This window comes from Silene latifolia, chromosome 9 (assembly GCF_048544455.1).
Source record: "Silene latifolia isolate original U9 population chromosome 9, ASM4854445v1, whole genome shotgun sequence".
NCBI lineage: Eukaryota > Viridiplantae > Streptophyta > Magnoliopsida > Caryophyllales > Caryophyllaceae > Silene > Silene latifolia.
The window spans coordinates 127312366-127325690 of NC_133534.1; the positions used below are offsets into that span (position 1 = coordinate 127312366).

The 13325-nt window shown below is 45.4% G+C and overlaps 1 non-coding gene across 1 annotated transcript; it reads right to left on the reverse strand.

Annotated features, from left to right (window-relative positions):
• Window positions 1–313: 313 nt before the first annotated feature.
• On the reverse strand, window positions 314–420 carry LOC141603790 (small nucleolar RNA R71). Its single transcript, XR_012525640.1, has one exon. It is a non-coding gene; the product is annotated as a small nucleolar RNA R71 (small nucleolar RNA).
• Between the last annotated feature and the right edge of the window lie 12905 nt (window positions 421–13325).

A 13325-nucleotide genomic window follows, 5' to 3' on the forward strand; every position in this document is an offset into this window, starting at 1 on the left:
ATTACCGGGGGACGCAAGAAAATTCGAGCCGAAGCCGTCCTATATCAATTTGGTTGAGAGAAACCAATTTGGGGGAGCTGCAACTGAAGATGCAGCTAAGCACATGGAGACCTTTATCGATTATTGTTGTTCCATACCCCCACCAACTGGCATGACCCCGGATCAGATAAAAGAAACCATGTTTATTTTCTCACTCTGCGATGCTGCAAGGGAGTGGTATAGGGATCTGGACCGGGCTGCTCACGGGATAACTGACTGGAATTCTCTAGCTTTAGCATTTTACAAGAAGTACTTTTCCGCCTCGAAGACTATTGCCATTAGAGCTCAGATCACGAGCTTTAAACAAGGGCCTGATGAGAACTTTCATGAAGCATGGGTCCGTTTCAAGAAGCTGGTGCGAACCATTCCGCACCATGGGTTCGAGAAGTGGAGTCTTTGTAATCAGTTCTATAATGGGTTGTACGACGATCAGAGAGCTATTTTGGATGCTGCAGCCAATGGCCGATTTGCTGAGAACATGGGAGAGACTAAGGAGTGGAAGATCGTTGATGATTTGGCCACCCATAAGGCTGAGTATGGGAACTCCAGAGGCAATCAAAGAAGAGCTGCTGAATCTTCTTCTGTAGCTGCACTAGAAGCTCTTACTGCGAGATTTGACAAATATGAGTTGGGAGGAGCTTCCAAAGGAGGGATGTATCAGGTAAATGCTGTTTCAGACGGTCCTTTCGTCTGTAGAAGATGTGGAGCTGAGGGACATGTTTCGGAGAATTGTCCTAGTCCTTTTGAGTCATGCGCTGCCTTTCAACATTATAGGCAAACGAATACTTATTATGAGCCGAATGTCTACCCCAATTTGAGGTGGACAAGCCAAAATGTGCTCAATCCTACTCCTCCTCCGAACCAGCAGCAGCCGTATATTCCTCCACATAAGAATCAGCATGGCTATCAGAAGCCTCCATCTTTCAATCCTCCTAACCATGGTGCATCATCTTCCAGTGGGGTGAGTGAAATAGGTGAGATAAAGTCTATGTTATAATCCATTACAAAGCAGTTGCAGCTGAGTGATCAACAAAATCAACAGAAAGATGCGTCCATAAAGGCACTTGAAACTCAAGTTGCCCAATTGGCCGTGAATCAGTCCACGAGAAAGCAGGGTCATTTACCGACTCAAAATGAGAAGAATCTATATGAGACGGTAAATCTGATAGAATTGACAAGCGGTCTTTCTTATGAGGGACCGGAAGTACAGAAATCAGACCCGAAGATGGCCAAAACTGATGATGAACAGTGTTCTGGCGAAAATAACGAGCTGACAGCCAAGAAAGTGCTCGATCGACTGATTTCAGGTGGTCGATCGAGCAGAAATGATGAAGAAACGGGTCGATCGAATGGTTTTTATGCTCGATCGAGTGAAGAGCAAAGTGGAGTTGGTCGATCGAGTGGAAATTGTACTCGATCGACTGACATTGATGAAGAAACTGCTCGATCGAGTGAGCAAATTGGTCGATCGATGACGGGAAGCTTATTCGAGAGCCTGCTAGTGCTCGTTTAAGCGATATATCACCGGAAAGACCTCGTTCGAGAGGTAAGAAGCGTCCAAAGGATACAGAACTTGCTCCGGAAGATACATTGGAAGCAAGAAACAAGCGACTTGAGATACCTATCACGGTTCCCTTCCCGAGGCGGCTGCAGAATACTAAAGCTAATCAACAATTCAGCAAATTTGTCGAACTTCTGAAAAGCTTGGAAGTCACCGTGCCGTTCACTGAGTTGCTGACTAAGGTACCCTCTTATTTAAAGTTTATGAAAGAAATTTTATCGCGTAAGAGGAGTATTAGTGATAATGAGACCGTAGCTTTGACTGAGGTGGTGTCAGCCCTATTTCAAAATAAATTACCTCCTAAGCAATCAGACCCGTGTAGTTTTTCAATTCCGTGTCAAATCGGTATGCATTTGATTGATAACGCGCTATGCGATTTAGGTGCTAGCGTGAGTGTCTTACCGTTATCTCTGGCTAAGAGATTTGGTTTGACAAAGCTAAGTTGTACCAACATGACTGTCCAGATGGCCGACCGTAGTCTATCACGGCCATTAGGTGTAGTAGAAGACGTACCTGTTCAGATCGGGAAGTTCTTTATTCCCGTTGATTTCGTTGTCTTAGACATCCCCGAAGATGCACACACCCTTATCATTTTAGGGAGACCATTTTTGTCCACTGCCCGTGCAGTAATAGACGTCGGGGGGAAGACTTTAACTTTCCAGGTAGGGGACGAGGAGCTGATTTTTCATCAGTCTAAGTTCCGGAGAGCTCCCATGCAAGCCCAGCCTTGCAATGCTCTCTCTTCTATTGATCCCATTATTGACACTCCAGATGAAAATTTGGAGAATTGTGTTGCTATTGTTAACCCTCCGCCTCGAGATGAGAGCAAAAAGGAGGAAAGTTCGTCTGTTTTCCTTGCTGCAGGTACAGATAAAAGCAATGAAGGAGCTGTCAAAGGACATGGTGTAATTATTATCAATCAAATTGAAGATGATGACGCTAAAGCTGGTGATAAAGGAGCAAGGACGAGGAAAGTTCGCGCTTACGTGGATGTGAACTACTCCCCTCCTACCGTTTAAAGTGATAATTCATGCTCATGGAAGATGAAAAGGACAGTCAATGTTGCTGAGATGACGTCCTCCAGTCAGGAGCCCTCCGAGGGGCTACTGAAATTTGTTGGGAATTAAGCGGGGAAATGCCCCGTGTAACACTTTGTAATAGATAATTTTTGAATTTCTTTTGAATTTGTTTTATTGCGTTTTAATTAGGACAATTAGTTTTAGACAGTTTTTAGCATAGACATAAGACTATAGACTGTTCTTATGCGTATTTGGTATATTGGGAAATTTTTGCGTGTGTTTTTATGCAGGTTTGGGGAAGTTTTACGCATTCCAAGGAAGAAAAGACGAAATTCAAGAGCATACGCGAGAAAAGTCCTCGATCGAGTACTTTTTGTACTCGATTGAGTGAAAAGTTGGTCGACCGAGTGCTTTTTCCAGTTGATCGAGTAAAGCAATAAAAGGGATTGGTCGATCGAGTAAAAGTTTACTCGACCAAGCAGCTGGATCACAAAAGCCCTCGATCGAGCAGTTTAAAACCACTCGATCGAGTGAAAATGAATAGGACGCAAGGAGTTTTCTACCTTAAACTCTTTCTTTTTGATTTCTTATTCATTCATTCCCTAATTTTTTCGTCTAACACCCTAATTTGCGACACAAATTCATCCCCAAATCCACATTTTCTTGCCCAAATCTCCAAATCCGCCACCTACAATCTCTTGCTACCTAATTAATCTTCAAAAGCCCCTTGTTTTCCCCTTAATTTGTGTCGATTTACACGGTTTTCAATAAGGGTTAGGGTTTGCGGGTTTTTCGACTGAAAAATCGTTATTTTTGCTTGTTTAATTGGAGATTAATTGCATTTGTAGGATCATTCTCATCAAGTAAGCGATTATTTTACCTTCTTTGTGTTTTAATTTCGACTATTTGGAATTTTATGAGGTAAAAATTGAATTTAGGGTTTGATTATCCATTGTTGGTCGATTTTTCGACTTTAATTGAGTTTATTGCCCTTAATTAGCTTGCTTGATGATCATAATTCCCCTTCCTCGCTGTTTGTTACATGTTAATTCGAATTTTTCATGATTTTTGTGAGATGGATTAGAACAGCCGAATTTTCGACTGTTAGTTTGGCTATTATTGCTGTGATTCGTCTAAATTAGCTTCATTATCGCTAACTCGCTGCTGTTTTTAGACTGTTATCACACCCATGTCAATGCTTAGCTTGTTCAATTCGAGTTTTGTGCGAAATTTCGCGATTAGGGCTTCTCAGTCGAAAACTTTCGACTGTCAGACGGGTTCATACGCTTTCATGCTTTAATTAACCTCAGTTATTGCTTGCTAGCTACTGTTGTTAACTGCTATCCCGTCCCCTACTGCTGCTTACATTCTGTAATTCGAAATTTTTGAGGATTGTTGGGATTTATTTGCTGTAAAGTCGAATCTTTCGATTTGGTAGGGGTCATATCTTTGTCACATCTTTGGATTTACGTCTTTGTTTTAGCCACGGTTAGCAGCTATTTTCTTATCATACCCCTTACCCTCTGTTGCAGGATGGATTCTAGTTCTTTACCATCTACTAGTTCGTCCTCCAGCGCGTCCTTGAGTGAGTCAGTGGCCCCTGCTGTTGCCACTACCACCGCCTTAGTCACCACTGCAGCCCCAATTTTCCTTGTTTCAGCTGCAGGGACGGTTTTTACTCCAGCTAGCTCAGCTGCTAGCCCAGTTCAGGCTACCTCTTCCTCTACGGTCACCACCACAGCTAGCACTGCTGCTAGTTCCTCTTCAGCGGTGACCACAGTAGCCACTACCTCTGCACCACCCCCTGTTTTTACACCTGTGGCGGACTCGCCAGCAGTCGCAGCTACCTTCAGAGCAGCCCTGGTTCCTCACACCGTCGCTTCACGAGCTTCTGCCTTGAGTTCCAGAGGCCGGGGTCGTAGACCGTCTCGAGCTACGCCAGCTCCTGTTACCTCTACTTCCGCTCCTAGCACTTCTACAACTGCTGCTTCTGCTTCCGCCTCTACTTGCCTTCATTACGGTCGAGGGGACACCTCCCTCGACTCTCACCCAGATTATCCGCAGGTATTATTCGTTAACGCTTTACACCGTACGAAGTTTTATAATCTGCTTAAGTGTGTGCATATAACTTCCCGATTTTTGGATAAATCGGCACTAGATAGACTCGGCATTTACGAGTCGGTTTGTGACTTACTACGGGTCACGGGGATGCCTGGACTCATCACTATGAGAGGCCGCACCTTTTTAGAGCTGAGTCTCGAGTTTCTCAGCTCTTTTTCCTTCTCCCCCGGGGCACACGAGATTGACCCCAAGAGCCTTTCAGTGTCCTTCCGGTTATTTAACCGGACCTTTCCGATGGCACTAGGGGAGTTTGGGAGGTTACTTGACCTTTCCTCTACGGGCTTGACTGCTGCCCCGAGGAAGGTCTACCGTCAGCTTTGGCGGTGTCTGGCCCAAACCACTTTTAGGGAGCGAAAGCTCCATCAGGTCCACCTACCCCCTGTCCGTGTTTTCCTTAGACTGATGGGGAGCACTATCTTCGGCCGAAAGGAGCCGAACAACATTACCAACAACGAGCTCTCCATCCTGGGCGGTTACCTGAACGTCGACTGCGAGGGTCCTTTCACCCTCAACATTGCCTACTTGACCGCCCAGTACCTTCTGAGCCAGGGGAAGAAGGAGGCGGGAACCATTGCCTGCGGTGGCATAGCCACCATTCTTGCTCGCCGCCTCTTCCCCGTTTGGCCTCGTGACCTGCAGTACCTCCAGGGAGAGAGGCTACTGAGTTTGGACGCCATGCTTTCTCAGCATTGGCTGACCCCAGACTACCAGACTTGGAAGATTGACGGCTCCTTGTCTATTGACTTACCCTGTCAGACTCTCCCCCGTCTTGAGCCCTTGCCTACTGTTGCAAAGGGCTACTGTCTGCCACCACTACCTCTCCTTCACCTTCCACCTAGACCTACTCCTGATGCACCTGCCGCCAAGAAGCGGCGACTTGAGACTGGAGAGGGGTCCACACCTTCAGGGAGTGCCCAACCTTCCACGGCTACTCCCGATCCGACCCCTACTCCCACTACTACTACCACTCCTACTCCTGCTCCACCTCCCACTGACCAGACTGAGCCGGTTTTACCGGCTACTTTTAGACTACCTCCTCCCTTTGGGGTGCCCGCGGTCATAGACCAAGGGGGCGCCGTTTACGGTTTGTTACGTGAGATTGCAGAGCGTCAGGCTCGTATGGAGAGGGACTTAGCTTTGACCCTACACCCTCTGTACGAGTACCACTTGCGGCGACACAGACCGATACCGGAGGGTTGGCCACACCCTTCCTTCTTCCGGTACCCAGCTGAGGGGTACCCGGTGTCAGAGGAGGAGGAGGAAGACGAGGACCCAGAGGTGACAGTGGAGAGAGCTCGCAGTGATGAGCGGAGAAGGAGAGAGGAGGAGAGAGATCTGGAGTACCGACTGGATGGAGATGGAGATGGAGACAGCAGCGACGACGACGCTGATGAGTAGCTACTGGTCTACTCACTTCCCCAGTTTTCTGGCTGGTTTGGAGAAGTTCGTATTTTTGTATGTATCTCTTACTCTTTTATTTCGTCTCCTTTATTTTATTGTTTTTCTTTTGTTGGTTTTATATTCCCGTTCCCCTGTATATATCTGCTGGTGTATGCTGGAGGACAACGAGGGCGTTGTCCGTTTTGGTTTGGGGAGGGTATTGCATCCTTTTGAGTCTGAATTTGCATTTTCTTTTTTGCATTCACGTTTATTTTTCAGCTTGCATTATTGTTTAGTTTCATAAAAATCCAAAAAACCCAAAAAAAAAATATAGAAAAATTCAAAAATTCAAAAAAATTCACGTTTATTTTTGCATATAGGTTGAGTCGGAACGGTAGATTTCCATGATGACAATGCACTATAACTTGTCAATTTACTTGAGCCTTGCACTTCTGTTGATAGTTTTTAGCTTTGTCATACGCATAGTCTACGAGTTTCTGTTCAAATATAGCTGATTGTTTAGACTTGACCTATAAATTGGCAAACTACTTGATAAATTCTGAGTTTTAGAGCCATAACTGGTGACATTCATGACCAGTTCATTAGGAATTGAGAGTAGTACTCCTTGCATAGCATGTTCGTCTATTTTGCACGTTTATGACATTCAATTTCTCGTCAAATGCACATATTCGGGTTTGTGGTTGGTGTCACATGCAGGGAGGTGCTTGCAAATTTCCCTTTCCTTATATTTTTCACCCATTTAGCTCCACATTAGCCAAAACTTGCCTTTTTGACCCATTAGCTACATCCCAAACTAAGCCTGCCTAGTCAAGCTAGTTAGTATGTCTTTTGTCGTATGAGTTTTCGTCTGCAGTTTGGCCATATCTCTTTTGTATGGAGTTGTTGGAAAATAAAGGAAGGGAGTATGAAAATAAAAAGTGTTGAAAAAAAAGGAAGGAAACGTGAAAGAAAGAAAAGAATGAAAAAAAAAAGTGAAAAAATGAAAAAAAAGAAAGAGCTGAACGTGATACAGGAAAAAAAAAAAGAAAAGAGTTGTTTTATATGAGTTGGTTTATTCAGACGGTATTAAAAAAGGGAAGTTTGTGACCGTCTTACTCCTCCGTTTTATTCCATATTTTTTGGGGAGATTGTGTTTGAGTTTAGTGAGTTGTGTGCCAAATGAAGGGCACTTGTACTTAGTTTTTCAGTCAGTTGAAATTCGGATGGTTTACTATGGTCCTGTTAGGAACTAGCTTGACGCTTTTACCTCCACATTTCCATAACATGTTTTGCCTTTTCTCACCTGAACTCACTATTCCCAAACTATTTGTAAGCCCTCGCCTGTGACGGACATTATTGGTTGGAGTGTGTGCATTAGTACTTGAACTGTCTTTCATTTTTGTTGCATGCATGCTATGTAGGTCGCAGTTAGGTGAGTGACTGTCTTTTCTTCTCTCTTTTACATATACCATTCACCCTTTGCTTCATGAGAGAAGAGTGACCACGAGAGAGTCCGATTTTGTTGGTCTTGCAAGGTCGATAGGTTGGCTACATTTCTGAACAGCTTATAACTCGTTTGCGTATTGACTGCTTAGTTATAACTGTTAGTTTTTGTTGCACTAAATTGGTTCAAGTAGACAAGTTAAGCTAGCTCTGAGTTATCGTTTCCGTTCCATTAGTTTAGTTTTGTGTTTACTCGAGGGCGAGTAAAGGTTTGGTTTGAGGAGATTTGATACGTGCCTATTATATAGTCTTTTTAGCCTATTTCAGCACGTATTTCTATGCATCTTCATACTGTTTTTATGGTATTTTGCCCCGAATTGGCTACTTTGGTTCGTTTTGTCCATTTTGTAGAAATGAAAGCGAAAGTAGTGGAATCGTACCCTTCTTCGTCCCTTTTGCATGCATTTAGAGGAGACGGGATTGTTCCAGAGTGAGATACTGCATTTGGAAGCGTCGTGGCACGCATTACGAGGCATTCAGTGGCGGACTTGAGCTGAATTGAAGATGAAGCACTCGATCGAGCAGTTTTTCCACTCGATCGAGTGGTTTCTACATCCCCAGATGGTCGATCAAGTACTTTTGTACTCGACCATTAGCTTGCAGAAAGACCATCTACTCGATCGAGTGACTTTCTGGTCGATCGAGTAGAATTTGCCGAGGATTTGGTCGATCGAGTGGTTTTAATCCACTCGATCGAGTGGTTTTGATAGTTTTGGGCTTTAATCAGCCCGCGTGAGTGTTTATTTCGCTAAACTTAATTCCTTTGCTATTTAAGCAAGCTTTACTATGTTAATTAGGATCATCTTTATCTATCTTTCATCTTATAAAACTCTCTACTATTAAACTTGTTACGTTGCTTTATTCCTCTTCACTGTAACTTTATTTCGGGATTGCTTTTACTCGGATTTTGTGTTCTTTACGCCGGAATCGCTTGGATTGTAATTCCTTTCTCTTCCCCTATTAATAATTAATCTTTTGTTGCTTTAATTCTTCGTTTCGTTGCATTTACTTCTTTGCCCTAATTTACTTTTATGCTTTTTAATTGTTATTTCATAATGTTTATTGCTGAGAATTTAATTGCTGTTAGTTTAATTAGCGATATGAGTAGCTAAACCCCTTTCATGTTGGGATTAGGGGATCTGCGGTAGAAATGTGACGATGTAGTAAATGAATTAGATGAAATAATTACGAGACTCTGTCACTATAGCAATTTAATTGTATTTATTCGACTTAGTTGAGTGCACGCTTCTATGTCACCCCTTAATCTGGCTAAAATTAATCCTGGATCGAAAGATTGGACTAAATAGGCCTGCTATGAACAGTAGACTACCCTAATGAGGATGAAAGTTAAGTTAGTGGTATTTTAGGATAGAAAGTGGACCGAAAGGACCTTTCAACATCCGTCTCACATTAGTTCGTCTGAATCATTTACAGTTGAGTTACTGGACTACCGTAGTGAACTGAAATCCCGACATGTCCTTCTCTTCTTGATAGTTTAAACCGATTTTCCTGCTCTTATTGCTCGTACTTTTATTTCTCTTTCCTCTAAATCTCATAGTTTAGCAACCAATTCAACAAAACCCCCCATTGTTACTTTAGGACTAGAATTAGACAGCTGATAATTACATTACCTTTCTGTAGATTCGATACTCGACTGCCTCTGCTACATTTTAGTTGAGACCGTTAGGTTTTATCTTTGATAGGGTTTCTATAGCCGTGTCAACCGTCACGTCATAAATCGAGTCAGCACCGAGGGACCGCACACGGTCGCCCCGTCTTGTTGAGTCGACCTTTGTCTCGTCCTCTGTGTTGTCTGCGTTCAGTCTTGGAACCGTGTCGAATTGAGTTGTAATGTGAGCCGTTTTTCTGCCTCAGAGCCATGGCCCCGTCTTCAACTTCGTCTGTCAACCACAATAACAATGATAACAACAGAGATGTCACAACTGATCAGCTAGCCAACCCTCTTACCGCTCTTAAGGTCACCCTGGATCGCGTCGAGACCCGTATCGACGCCCTGAAGAACAAGGAAATTGGGGAACATAATACCCCACCTCTGACTGAAACTGAGAAGAGACTGAAACTCTTGGAAGAACAGCTCCTAGCCCGGGGTAACAATATCCACCTTGAAAATAACCGAAGGTTCGAACCTGTTGGGGACCAGTTACCTGACAACTTCACCCTGACTGATGTGCCTAAGGTCAAGGGAGTGGAGGACCCACTCAACCACATCCGTGCTTTCAAGGACTACATGGCCATTAAGGAGGTCAAACAAGAGCTTTTTTACCAGGATCTTCCCATCCTCTTTGGAGCCGATTCCTCGCCAATGGTACTACTCCCTTGATCCGAAAAACCTTACTACTTGGGATGAGATCGCAGTTGAGTTTGCCAAACAGTATGCCGACAATGTCGAGATCCAGGCCAATACCCGTACTCTCGAGGTGCTAACCCAAAACGACAAGGAAGGATTCACTGAGTTCCTAACCCATTGGAGGAGGGTAAGTACTCAGTTGGTCAGTAAGCCGAGCGAATCAACTCTGGTGGAAAAATTTGTCAACAACCTCCGCCTGGTTTATGCCAACCTAGTGAGGTATCAGTATATCAAAACTTTTCAAGATCTGCAGATTCTGGGGACACGTATTGAGGACGACCTCCGAAAGGGTGTCTTAGCAAAGACCACTGGCAGGGGTTATCAAGGATCCACCTCAACCGGATCTCGCCCTTATGGTCAGACAAACATGATTGATGAGGTTAACCGCGTCGAACCATCTGCCAAGAAAACTGAACGCCCCCAGAGAGTGTTCACCAACATAGGGTCGACTTATGCAAGTGCCCTGAAAAGGCTCATGGACCAAGGGAAGCTACAACCGATCGGGCCCACCCCGGACCCGGCCGACGCCAAGAAGTCCCGATTTTGAAACCCCAACGCCTACTGCCAATATCATCAAGAGAAAGGGCATGATACCGAAAATTGCTTCAAACTCAAGCACCTCATTCAAGACATGATTGAGAAGGGAGATTTGCCTATACCCCCACCAACTAAGCCGAACAACAAGACGAATCCCCTGGGAATTCATGCCATCTCTGACGATGAGCCGACCCTAGACTGCTCTCATCTCATCTTGCCGATTGACGACGAGGTGAATGTTCTGGAAAAGGATCCTTCAGACGAAGTGTTTGTGTTCAGTGCTGCCACCATGCTCACTATGTTTCAGCAAGTTGAAGAGGCCATAGCCAGCCTCTCTGAGAGAATCACCCGACTCGACGACGCTTACCGTCGACTCATCTTCAATCCACCAACACCGCGTCCGAGGGAGATTTCCCTAAGCATTCAAAACTACCCACCCCAGGATGGATTGCTCCCGCGACCATTCTGGCATAGACCTCACGAAAATCACCTTCAAAATAATCACCCTCAAAATAACTACTCTCAAAATAACTACCCCCATAAAATCGCCCTCACAAAAATAATCCCCACAAGAACTACCCACCGAGGAATACTCCTCCAAGGTATCCTCCAAACCCTGAAATTAACGGCATATGGCAGGATGATGTTGAGGATGTCTATGTCATCCCGGGGAAGGAAAAGCGGACGAAGGAAATCGGACATCTCACCCGGTCCGGACGTCCCTATCAGAACCCGAGCAACCCAGCGGTCGTTCCAACAACGAATGACCAAGTCATCCCGGAAGTGGACACTCAACCAAAGGCTCCCGAGAACTCAATCCTGAAACAACTACAGAAAGCAAAAGCCGAAATCTCGATTTGGCAGCTGATCGCAACGTCTTTTGAGCATCGGCAGGCCTTGGGAAAATTAACGGTGCCCTCCACCTCTTCCCCAGAAGAAATAGTGGCACACATGACGAGAGACGCCCCTGATCTGAGTAACTCGGTCGTCTTCTCCGACGAGGATATCCCCCTGTTTGGAGCCATTCATAACCTGGCCCTGTACATCACCATACAATGCCTCCAGAAAAATATACCAATGGTCCTCGTGGATGACGGTTCCGCCGTGAATGTCATTCCTCTTAAAACTGCCCACAGGCTGGGTATCAAGGAATCTGATTTGATCCCAACGAATCAAGGAGTACGCGCCTACGACGGCACTCGTCGCAAGGTCGCTGGGCTAGTCACTTTGACCGTCGCAACCGGGCCATTAGAAAGACAAACCAGTTTTCAAGTGGTCGACATCGACGCGTCCTTCAACATGCTCCTGGGACGTCCCTGGATTCACGCCGTCAAGGCGGTCACTTCAACGCTCCACCAAAATATCAGGGTCCCCTTTAACGGGAAAACGATCACGATCCCCGCTTCCCCAATCAAAGTAGTTATAAGAAGAGGGGTAGCCTCCCAAGCCATTGAGGAGGATGACAATGAAATGTGGGGTTTCCAAGTCGTGAACGCCATAGCTGATGAATTGACAACCTCTGAGTGTGACCCGTTCACCAACCTCACGATCAACCGTATCATGATGCGTCAGGGTTATTTCCCGGGTTTGCCGCTCAATCCACTAAAGGACCCACTGCCTCCCTTGAAACAGGCTAAGGTCCCCAACATTCCCTTTGGGTTGGGATACGAACCTACCGATGAAGACATCCAGGAGATGAACCTCCTAGTCTGAAAACGCAAGAAGCACGGAGTCATCCTCCGTCCATACCACCTGACTCTCAACAGATACTTTGTCCCCGAGGTAGAGTCTGAACTCTACCACGGCTTTCCGGAGCCAATCTATGACTCTATGGCCAGGGCAAGATACCCGGGAGTGGAAGTCTTCCAGGACTGCTACTTTATTCCCGACAACATCGAAGCTGCATCAACTGAGTTCAAGCCGTCACCATGCCTCGACGGAGAAGCTGTCACACTACTCTTTGGGGAAGATAACATCAAACGCCTCGACTATGAGGATATCATCAACATCGCCCTGAAAGACAATCAGTTTGATCCAACCGCCTTGATCTCCGATACTGACCCGAAGAAGGCTACCCAGGGCTGGAGGAAAACCATCAAGTGGACCGATCGCCAAGGCCGCATTTTCAAGATAACAACTGGAGAAGGCCATATGTTCAAGGAAGGAGGTGAAGAAAGATCCGAGTCTGAGTCTGAGTCGGAGTCAAAGTCTGTTATAGCTCCTAACACTCCGGATGTCCCAGTCAAGGTCCCCTTCCCACTGTTTTATCACAAAGTCGTGGCTGATTCAGTGGCTGAGTCTACTAAGGTCACCCCCACTCCCATGAAAAGTGACAACCTGGAGCCTGTTCTAGGGGCCACTTCCTCTGTCGTGTCGCCTCTGACTGACCACGAGATGTTTGTCCTTTCCGAGCTTTTCGCTCGTGTCAACTTAATGAACGCTAAGTTTGCTTATGACTCGTCTCAATTTAACTGTAATGCAATTCTGAATGATTATGAGGAATTTGACTTGAGTGACTACCCACCTCACTTAGCCAAAGAACTTGACAAGCGGGAAACCAGAACCCCCATCATTGAGGAAACCGAGCCTATTAACGTAGGAACCGACAATACACCTCAAGAACTTAGGATAGGGACAACCCTGGACCCCTCGGAAAGACAACAGTTCATTGACCTCCTCCACGAATACAAGGACGTATTCGCCTGGTCTTACAGAGACATGCCTGGGATTGACAGAGAAATTGCAGAACACCGGATACCCATTAAACTCGGGGCTAAACCTGTGAAGCAGAAGCTAC